Genomic DNA, 10665 nt, shown 5'->3' with positions numbered 1-10665 from the left:
GAAAGTCATTCTGAACAATTTAGCTGCATCGTCCCTCAGCCCCATTGTTCAGTACACTATGAATACGCTGCCACCCAAGATAATGCTAGCGCAGCAGGCCAATCTCCACAGAGAGACACCTCAAGCGTGAATCAATACGACTGACTTCTATGCGACAAAAGCTAAGACCTTGCCAAGCCCAGAACCACAGTGCCAGGGACATGTACTCATGACTTTCCCATGTATGGCAAAAGCCCAAAGACACTGGATCAACCCACTGCATCAAACAGTGACAAATTCTGCCTTACCTCAAATCCACTTTCATCCCAGTCCATTTAGGACGTTTACATTCAGTAATATGCAAATACTTTTTCACAAATTGCCCATCATTTGTAGAACAAACGCCGCTTGTCGCCCTGCTACTTTCTGACTTGTTAGTGTCGGTGGCTTAATAGAGCACAGGCTTCTACAAAAATAAGACGACACACCAACAGACACCCACACAGGGACAGAGAAGGTGGCAGAGAGAGAGAGAGAGGGAAACAAGGAAACCCTGCAAAAGTGAGTCATATAACACTGAAATCCCTTCTAGCTCTTTCCCCCCATGGAGAAACCAAAAAACACACAAATTGCTGAAAACATTAGAAACAGATTTTTATATAAATCAAGTTGTTGGAGGAAGAGATCACTTTTTTTCTTTATATTTCTCTGAAGTACAAAGCATGGCAGTGAATTCAGTTTCTCAGGCGGTGACTGCTTGTCACAAGTAGAGAAAAAGTGTGCGGGAGGCAGGATTGTGTGGCCGTGTGCGTCGGTCGATGGGGGAGCCACAAATCTGGGGTGCTCTGATGAGTTTGTTTGGAGCCCAGCTGTGTGTTTGCCTGTGACGCCTAAAATCCATTAGAAATCTGGTGGGGGTCAGGGCTCCACTTCGACTGCGATGGCTGTGTGCCTTGGAGAGGCCCGAGTGGTCCACCTCAACCTCATTTTCTCCGCAGAGCGGGGGCTGTGAGGCAATCAGGCTCCACAGGACAGATGCCTGGCGAGCCCTGAAGCATCAAAACATGCTGTCCAACCCTCCCCAGAGAGCCGAACACAGTGTAGCTGGCTTGAAAAAGATCTTTAGGTGAAGACGGATTATATAGTGGTGGGTCCGTGTGATGCATCAATGGCTTTGTGGAATAAAATGTTTGAAGTCAATTTCTTTGCCAACTGAATTTTGTTTTGAGGCGTTTCTTTTTCATGTGGTGTTTTCAGGTTCACTGGTAACTGGAAAGATTGTGAGGAAAAGGAGCTCTACCCAAAATGCTACAACCATAACTACCATTAATTGTATTAGTTGTATTAGTAGTAGCATTAATGGTAATGGATGTAGTCCTCATAGTAGTAAAAGTAGTATTACATGTCCTTTTCTGTTATTTGTTAGGAATTATAGAAGATTTTTATTCTACCTTATAGATCAACATGAATGCCAAAGGTTATTCCTCATGGTCTGTGGGTTGTCCTGCTCATGTCCAGTTGAACAAGTTAATTTCCACTCGTTACATACATACAAACATCTGTCTTCACAGGAAACAACTTGGTCAGACAAGTTCTCACTCCCAACTCGTCAAATACAGACGGTTGATCAGTAGTCCTAATTTCAAACTATGAAGCTCTAGATACCGCTCCTACATCAGTGTTGAACAAGTCAGGGACTGCGTGTCAGTTCCCATTCCTTACATACACAGTGTCTTTTTTAAAATAAACTTTCGTCCTCAAAGAGTTAGCTTTAGGCAAGAAAACCCTTTAGTCAGGTTTAGGAAAAGATCCTGGTTGACTCAGGTGACTGATGTGAGAAAATAAGTCAATGGTGACATTTGGTTTTACTTTGGACACGAAAAGTGGTCTCCTAGGTGAAAGTCCTGTTTGTTTAACTTTTCATCGTTAAACCAGCAGTGTATGAGAACACCGTTGCTAAAACGTAGTAGGAACATGGTTTCATAGTTTTAAACAAACCACAGGTTAGCTAAACATTTTTAGGAAACGAAAACAAAGCTAAATGGTAAAAGTAGCATCAAAACCCTTCACGGTTTACAGCCAAACTTCCTCAACATTGACCTACTGTACTTACCGAAGCCGTGTGTGCAAAATGTTTTCCTGAGCGTGGTTTTTACCTTCATTTTGGATGAGCTCTGGAACGTTCTGTTTTGCTAAACCTCTTTGAATGCTTGTGTTTCTTGCCCACATCATTGCAGTGGTATTGCTATGTTCCCCCTCCCAGCAAGTGCAATTTCATCACAACCTGTACTAATGATGCTTTATTTTACAGGTCTGTATTTTCCTAATCATTTCTAAAGTAAGAATCGAATGTGTTGACATCCAGTTGATAGCGTCTCCTTTTTATCGCCACGTTATTGGCAGAGCTGGTGGCTACAGACAGGTTTCCTTGGGCAGTCCTTGAGCCATCAAGGGGACAAGCAAGTGATACGAACAGGAGCCAATCGTTGCCACCCGCCGTGGAGACGAGACAGAAAGCATTTTTAGGAGAGGCAGATTTACTAGGGGCCCTCCTGTCTGTGTTGAGAGCTGGTAAAATGACCAGGTCTTGACAAGACTTCAATTCACGGGTCACAAAACATGTCAGAGTAATGGCAGAAAGGTTGAGGAGCACACTTAGCTTGACAGGTTCCTTTTAATGCTAGCTGCCTCCGAGCTGTGATCCACGTGATGCGTCGCACATACAGATTAACTTCCAGCAGACATGGTTTGCATGTCATTTTCCTCTCTAATGTTAATCTGAGGCAGTGGAGGGATCAGTGATTTTTTAGTTTTTTTACCTCAACAGCAAGCAAATATCCATGAATCTTTACAACACACTAAACTGCATTGAAAAACACTTAATTGTTTACAGAGCCACCAAAACTGTCTTACCGGATGAGATTAAAAGGCTTAAAAAATTACTTTTAGATATTACGGTTTCTCATCGTATCCCGACTAATCAATGGTTATCCGGCATGGCTAGATAGCAAATGATTTCTCTCTCATTTGTGGCCCTTTCAGAGGTGACTTCATCCTTGGTGCCTGAAAGACACGGTGCCCCTGAGTAACAAATGATTACCTCTGAATGAATCCCCAAAGTCTCGCTGCTAATGCAGAACAATAGGTAGTGAGAATAGGGAGGCTGTGCTTTGCTTCAAGATCTTTTTTTTTTTTTTTTTTATTCCCGGCATCATTTTTTGCTTCACTGATCTATCACTAAACAACAGCTGCTGAGCAGGAGCCAGAGAGACGCACTGCAGGGAGGACCAGGCAAAGTGGGGGAGAGGGAGAGACACGGAGACAGCAACAGAGACGGAGAGGAGAAGAGAATAGGCGTCTAAAATCGGGAGTCGGATGAGTTTTAAGAGGTGGGGTCACTGGTGATAGCCTGAAGCTCTTAAGTATGGTGGCCCACTGAGAAGGAGAGTGAGAAGAAGGATCCTGGCAGGTCTGCCTCTCTCATGACGGATAACAAGTCACCTGAAATGGCTTCCTGGGTGGCAGCCATTAGACAGACAATTTGCAATCATCCCTGGCCCAATTTCTCTCACCTTCCCTCCCTCTCTTTCTCTCTCACTTTTTCTCCTATTACCCGGCTTCTCGCTCTGGTGCCCCATAGACCTTGGCAGCTTGAGTGACAGGGACTTAACTAGTCTAGTCACACAAATGTGAGAGGGGAAATGAGGAAAAGAGAGGGGAGAATTTCATTCATCTCACAAATACCAAATAACCTCTGCTCGCCCGGGCCATTTACATATTCTCTCCACATTCTCTGTTGGCCAGGTGCACTATCCTGTTTTCGAGTCACCTCATCTGGAACTCGCCGACGCCATGTGACACCGCAGAGGCATAAGAGGCAAGAGATTTAACTACAGTAGCAGATGCGAGGGCACAAAAGGCCCGGACTTATGTCCACATCATCACAAATATGAGATGCAACATGTAGCGTAGCGGGCTGCTGCATCACATCCACGGCACCGGCAAATACACTATGTGGCCAAAGGTATGTGGACACGAGAATATTACACCCATATTTGATTGTTGAGTTTCTCATTTTAAAACCACGGGCATTGATCTGCTGCTACGAGTGCTTCCACCCCTGAACACTTTTTATTTCTCTGAAACATTCAATATTAGGGCTGCACATTGTTAAATGCATCTTTAGAGACTAGATGTATGAATAACTTTGTGCTCTAGTAAATCATTAACACATTGATGGTGATGACACGGCATAAAAGTCACACCCACATGAGATGAGCTCCGTGTTACAAGTCCAAGGCCCCAGGAAGCGGGTGATGTTGCTCCCGGCCTGAGTCTCGAGTCCCCTTCACCCCAGGCCTTCCAAAGCCAGCTTTCCATAGCCAGTTGCGGCCACCATGAAGGAAATGTTGCTTATGGACATCATTTCTTATTGTCGGAAGTTGATTGTGGAAAAGTACACAAAACAAATGTATACAGTTGTCAAGAACTATGGGAGGACTCTGTTATGAAGTGCTACAGTACTGGTAGAGCCGGAGTGATGAGGCACAAAAAAAGCCTATTGTCTTCTTTCAGCCCGACCGTCGCTAGACAGCAAGCGAGAAATACATTCCATCCATGACAATCTACAGTCTTGTTACAAAGGATGGACTTAGTGGACAAGAAGCTGAGACATGTTTGGGACTGCAAAGGCAGGACTAACTTATTTTTTTATATAGCCAGAGCTCCGTGAGGTGAGCCAGATGTTGTCCTGTTGTCCAGTATGTGGCAGCACTCCGCCGCGCCGACGCCGTTTCATCCTGTCAGAGCGAAAGTAGCGTGTGGCGCGATTATGTTGGTGGTCCACAATAACAACAGGCATGTTAGCAATGTGCGCTGAGCTGATAAATCTCACTTAAAAAGGGAAAACTCACTGGCAGCCTGGGCCCTGATTCGGTCTGCAGTGATGAAGATGTTCTTTCGACAGTGACACTGAATGTGTGATAGGGGTAAGGCCCAGCAGTCTTAGATAAGGCCGCAGCCTGGTGCATTACATCACCCTCACTACAAACTGGGACATTTTATGTTTAATAAAGACAGACTGATTGCTCACACGCTTCACTCGAAAGAACAAGATCCAGCTGTTCGAGGGCTCCTCTCATTTTGAAATGTCAGATTGCCCTGAGATGAGAATCAGTGGAGGAGCAGCTATCAGGCCTGATGTAGTCTTTCTCCAAAGGTTCAGCCGTCTGTTTCTGCCTGCTGTTGCATCGCACACCCCCCCCCCCGCACACACACACACACACCACACCTACATGTCCCAGAACTCCTATCTCCACACAGCAGACATGCACACATGCTTGCTCACAGTGATGCTAATTTCCAGAGAACAGCAACCAAATGTTGGGCAATGAATTAACACATCATTAACACCTGACCCACCAGACAGACAGCGGATTTGAGGCCAATAATAGAAAAAAAATGTCCACATTATTTTTGTTCTCTTCTCTGACTTTTGGCAGGTCTGGAACGCACTGCAAACTGCGTCATACTCGCCTCCCTCTTTCAAAACATTTCTGAGCACTTTATAAAGGAGCATGCTGCACTCTGAGTATTCATTTCCTTTAAATGCTGTGCATAAGAGAGGCGTAAGAATGTTTTAAATAAACTTGGATTATGACAGTGGGTTCTATACTCCGAACAGTGACTTGTGAAATACCACATGTACTGTCTATGGATATATAGCTCTGATCTGTTTAGGTGTTGGTAACACGCATATAAAGATATTTCTCACCCAGCTCTTGAAGAGTAATAAGCGGAGCATCAATCTGTCTTTGCTCCAAATGGCAGTTACAGCTCGACAGGCCTGTCTAAATATTTTCCATGTAAACTCAGAAATCCCATAAATCCAGTCCCAGCTCCGCTAATGAGTATAAGGATGAGCTTCTCTGTTGAATATGCAAGAAAGAAATTTATTTTTCTCACAGAGTGGATGTAAGAAGTGGATGTAGTTACCATGACATCACCCATTGGTCCGTGGACGACAGTTCTGAAGCCTGGAGTTTGGCATTGTGGCACCGGCTTGTTATTTTCAACCAGAATCACTCGAATTGGGTGGAGCTAAGAACAATCGCATACTGAATAAGACGTTTTTAGGCAACCATAATGTTAAAGGTTAAAGTTATACGACAACATCGTGGTAGCGTCCTGTCAATCACTAGGTAGCCACGCCGTAAGACATACCCTGCTTTATGGTCTATTTGACTCTAAATGACCATCATTTACTAAATGAACATCATGCTGTATTGAAGAAGACTTGAAACTAGAGATTGAGACCATAAACTCATGTTTACAATGTTTACTGAGGTAATAAATCAAGAGAGAAGTAGAGTCATTTTCACATAGACTTCTATACAATCAGACTTCTTTTTACAACCAGGGGAGTTACCACACACACACACACATATGCGCTTTGAGTGGTCGGAAAGACTAGAAAAGCGCTGTACAAGTACAGTCCATTTACCATATCTAACTCTGCTAGGTTTTATATCTTAGTGTAACTAGTCAAATACCGCCACTGGGGCATTGTCCCTCAGCGTCTTATCCGACTGACGGAGGCACCCTTTTGCGTCTGCATGCTATGCACCGTGCTTTCATCCAAATCTAATGTAAACCCATCAGCATCACTATTAGATGGTCAGAGCAACTGAAGTGGTATAAAGTGTGCAATAGTCTGCTTTAGGGAGGATGGGAGTTGTGGCGGTTGGGTCAAACAAATACAGGACTTTCACCCAGGAGGCCGCTGTTTGTGTCCCGTGTGAAAATAAGTCAATGTTGATTTATTTTTCACATCAGTCACGTGACTCGTACTCATCTACTTTACTGCGGTGAAAAGGCTCTGAAACATCCACTGTACGCTACCTGTCCACTACAGTCTTCTTCTGATCTTTTATTGGCACATTTCGACCTTTGACTGAGTAAATGTGACTGTTGGTGGTAACACATTTTTTTTATAATGACTCTAACAAAGAAATTGAATTTGTCACACCATGGGAGATCGACTTAATAAGGTCAGTATCTGCGCCAATACCAAGCATATTGGATAGATAGATACAGTAGATAGATAGATCGATAGATACTTTATTCATCCCGCAAGGGGACATTTGTTTGTTACAGCAGCAAAAAATATACTTAAACAATTAAAGTAACATTAAGTAAAATATTAAGTATGAAGTATAAAAACGCACAATATCTACAATACAAATAACTGAGTAAAATACTAAGTATAAAAATGCACAGTATATACAATTAAATAGTATAGTACTACTTCCATAGTATGGATCAATGCATCCTTAGATATAAATGTGTATCTTATCAGTCTGTAAATGTCCATCCTTATGCACATGTTGCAAGAATGAGGGGATACAAATATGACATCTTGCATATCCAAACATTGTTTCGCTCCCCCCCCCCCCCCCCCCCACGAGTGGTCCAACACCCCACAGGGTACCTTAATGTACTTTAAAGTTTGGTTTAAAGTGGTGTTACAGTGTTTGTCAGTAATTGGCCTGAAGTGTACTGTAGCCTACCATGTCTGGTACATGACATGTTAATTGTTGCCTGCTTCCTAAAAATGTCATGTTGATGGCTCAGATGAAATTTAAATTATAGGAAAGACTTGAATGATGTTTGGCCACTTCATGAATAAGTCTTTTTTATTGTCTAACTTATGTCATGACATAGTCGTTGGCATTGACAGGGCTGGCCACAATCCACATTGTTCTTGCAAAGCAGCCATAGCCAAAAGATGACTTGATGCACAGCTACTGCACCTGTCTCAGTTAAATTAGCATTCAGCATCTTATTTGGAGAACCCCCCACTGCAGTGCAGGCAGGGGGGCTCCTTCCCAAGAATGTTTAGTGAGCATCTGGCACTCCCTGATGTCACTGTACTATTTAGCCGTCTTTCAAGGACTTAAACTTACACCCATAATGCTTCTAATACCACCTTAATTAAAGCAAACAGTGCACTCTGATGCTCTACTACATTGCGGTATCTTGTATCTATCCATCCATCCATCCATCTATCTATCCCAAAATTGTAACAGAAAGTCCTTTTGTACTGTTTTTCCATTGGTCTTCTCACCTATCTTAGATAACAGAGGTATGTTCTTATTGTCTTAAGTAGACAACAACATCCAATGGAGCTTTTTTAACCCTCATCCTACCAACATATTTAATTTACAAGGACTACAGACTGAATAAAGTACTGTGAAAAACAACCATCATAGCCACATGTTAATCTATTTCTTCTCAAAAGTGTATTAGTTGTGCAATCTGTTTATTAATGATTATCATTGCTTTTGGAAAGTTATAGTTGATCACAATGATGGACAGAGTGTTCGTACCCCCCTGATAGTGTGTCTAACTTCAAAGGAGTTGTATTTAACATTCTGAGCATTACTATGATAGCAGCAAACAGCTATTTGCACTGTAAAGATTTAGTGGGGTAATGTCTACCTGAGCAGAGAAGGTCACTCTCCCGCTTTTAGTGCTTGTTAGTGCATGTGAGCGTGACTCACTGACTCGCTCACAGCCGCTGCTCTGCACTGCTCTCATACAGCGGTTACAGCCGTTACAGCCGCCCGAATGCAATTCAATGCTTTTTTACTGGGGTCCCCCAGGACCACAATACATTGCATTTTAAATGATTATTTAAAAAAACTTTAAAGCAGGTACAGAAAAATGAAGTCATTAGGAACTAATTGACAAAGTCATGAAACATTGGAACGATAGAGCTGTGAGATGTGACAAAACGAATACCTCTGGGATCTGTGGGGATCCCAGTTGGTGAGGGTCATGATAGTTCACTTTTTAGGATTACTAATTCATGTTAATTATACTTTAAACACATTGATGCTTTTAAAATCGTACCCAATATTTCGTCCATAGTAAGGTCTGTTTCTGAAGTGATGAGGGAGCTACGCCACACCCAAAGACAAACAGGGAGGGTTCCACCACATGGTGAATTTAGAAAATTCCTCCAGTATGATCCACAAGGAGGAAGTGTTCAGTCCAAAAACGAAACAGACTGCAGACGTCATACCTACGAACTCCATCCCTGCCAAACCACAACACAACGTCCTTGGTTCGTCCTGTAATCTTTACATTTTGAAACATGTGTATTCTATACTGGCTCTTGTCATTTTGTTTTAAGTCATTTGTTTGGCTGCAGCTCCAGTGACTGTTCCAAAGTTTTTATTCACTTGGTGGTTTTTTTCTCACCCCTATGGTGGAACATGATTGTGTAATCCCTATCAGCTGTGTGACTGGGGGGTGGCCTATATAACAAATCAGTGCCCGTGTCTTATTATTGCTGATCTTGAAAAAGGCTCGAGGGCCGAAAAGTTGTCATAATAAAAATAATGCATATGGAGCAAGAGAGTGTGACACTTTTGTTCCTACTTTCAAGCATTGGCCAACCAACAACATTCCCCGGAGTTTCAAATGGCTGTTCAAATACAACCCAATCAGCTAACCTCAATGATAGACCCAAGGTTCTGCTTCAGGGGCACCTGAATATTACAGATTCTAGCAAATTCTAACCTAGATTTTATATGTTCAACAGAGGCATGGCTTCAAGAAATAAACTCCCCAGCCTCTGCACTATCTTTCCCTGGCTATAATGCCTTCAGGAAACATAAAGCTGAAGGAACATATTTTTCACATTTTCACTAGTAAAAGGGTAACAAAAGACATCTGAGTATAAGCAAACTGTGTTAGTCTGACAAATCACAAACAAATGTGGGACAATTTAATAAGGAAATTGGCATCGTAATACAACAAAGCAGTTGGATATTAAAGACCACAGACCTCATTCATGATTATTTTGGTATTCTTATCTTAACCTTCTCTCTGTGTTTTCGTACGGTGGCTCGTATGAGTGCACCACGTCAGATTCAGCAAACGCTCCTCACTTCAGATAATTGTGTAGATTACCAGCGTAAAGACAATGAATGCCATCTGTGCGTAAAAGAGAAAAGGAATTGTAAAGTAGCATAATCAGCGCCCCATATGTTCAATACTGAAGTCCTGCTTTTGGAGATCCATACAGGAAAGTATGGACCTGCTAAAGCCAAGGAGTGGGAAAACAACTGTTTATGCCGTGTCACCTGAGGGTCGTACTGTCAACTGAAATAAAAAAGAAATGGTTCCCAATATAAAACGTCTCGCCTCAGCAAGGCAATCTATGACTGCAATGGAATGGGGTCAAAGTCGTTTTGCAGTTTGAGATGTTAATGTTGATATTATAGTGTTATACAATAGCATCAATAGCCAATTTGCTGATATCTTTAGGCTATGGGAATAAATATATAATTATGTTAGCCAATAGTTCGAATTTCAGAGTCCAACAGGGTAAATTCAACATGACTCTGAATTGTAATTTATTTAGGGGTTTATTAAAACTCCAAATGTATTCAAAATTATGCAATATACTTTTCACTAGTGAAAAAATGTAGGCTTGGATAAGAGCACAAGACTCGGAAGGTCTGGACCACTCGTAAATTGTGTTTGTACATGAGATTTGTCAAATCCCGAGAAAATCTGCAAATGTAGCAGATTCTCCTAAATCACTTGTAAAAGCCACCTTTTTTTGCATGAGGCCTAATAGGTGCCTGATTAAAGGGGCTGTAGAAACTGCAACTC

General features: G+C 42.3%; 1 long non-coding RNA gene across 1 annotated transcript; it reads right to left on the bottom strand.

The window, feature by feature from the left end:
- Positions 1 to 4074: 4074 nt before the first annotated feature.
- LOC142970130 (uncharacterized) lies at positions 4075 to 5190 on the bottom strand. Its single transcript, XR_012959175.1, has 2 exons — positions 4893 to 5190; positions 4075 to 4778 (listed from the first exon to the last, which is right to left on the bottom strand). It is a non-coding gene; the product is annotated as an uncharacterized LOC142970130 (long non-coding RNA).
- Positions 5191 to 10665: the final 5475 nt, after the last annotated feature.

The sequence above is a fragment of the Anarhichas minor genome, unplaced genomic scaffold (genome assembly GCF_050575085.1).
Source record: "Anarhichas minor isolate MPS153535 unplaced genomic scaffold, ASM5057508v1 ptg000042l, whole genome shotgun sequence".
NCBI classification, from domain to species: Eukaryota; Metazoa; Chordata; class Actinopteri; order Perciformes; family Anarhichadidae; genus Anarhichas; species Anarhichas minor.
Note: the sequence above shows the minus strand (reverse complement) of the source record. Positions and strands in the feature narration are given on the sequence as shown.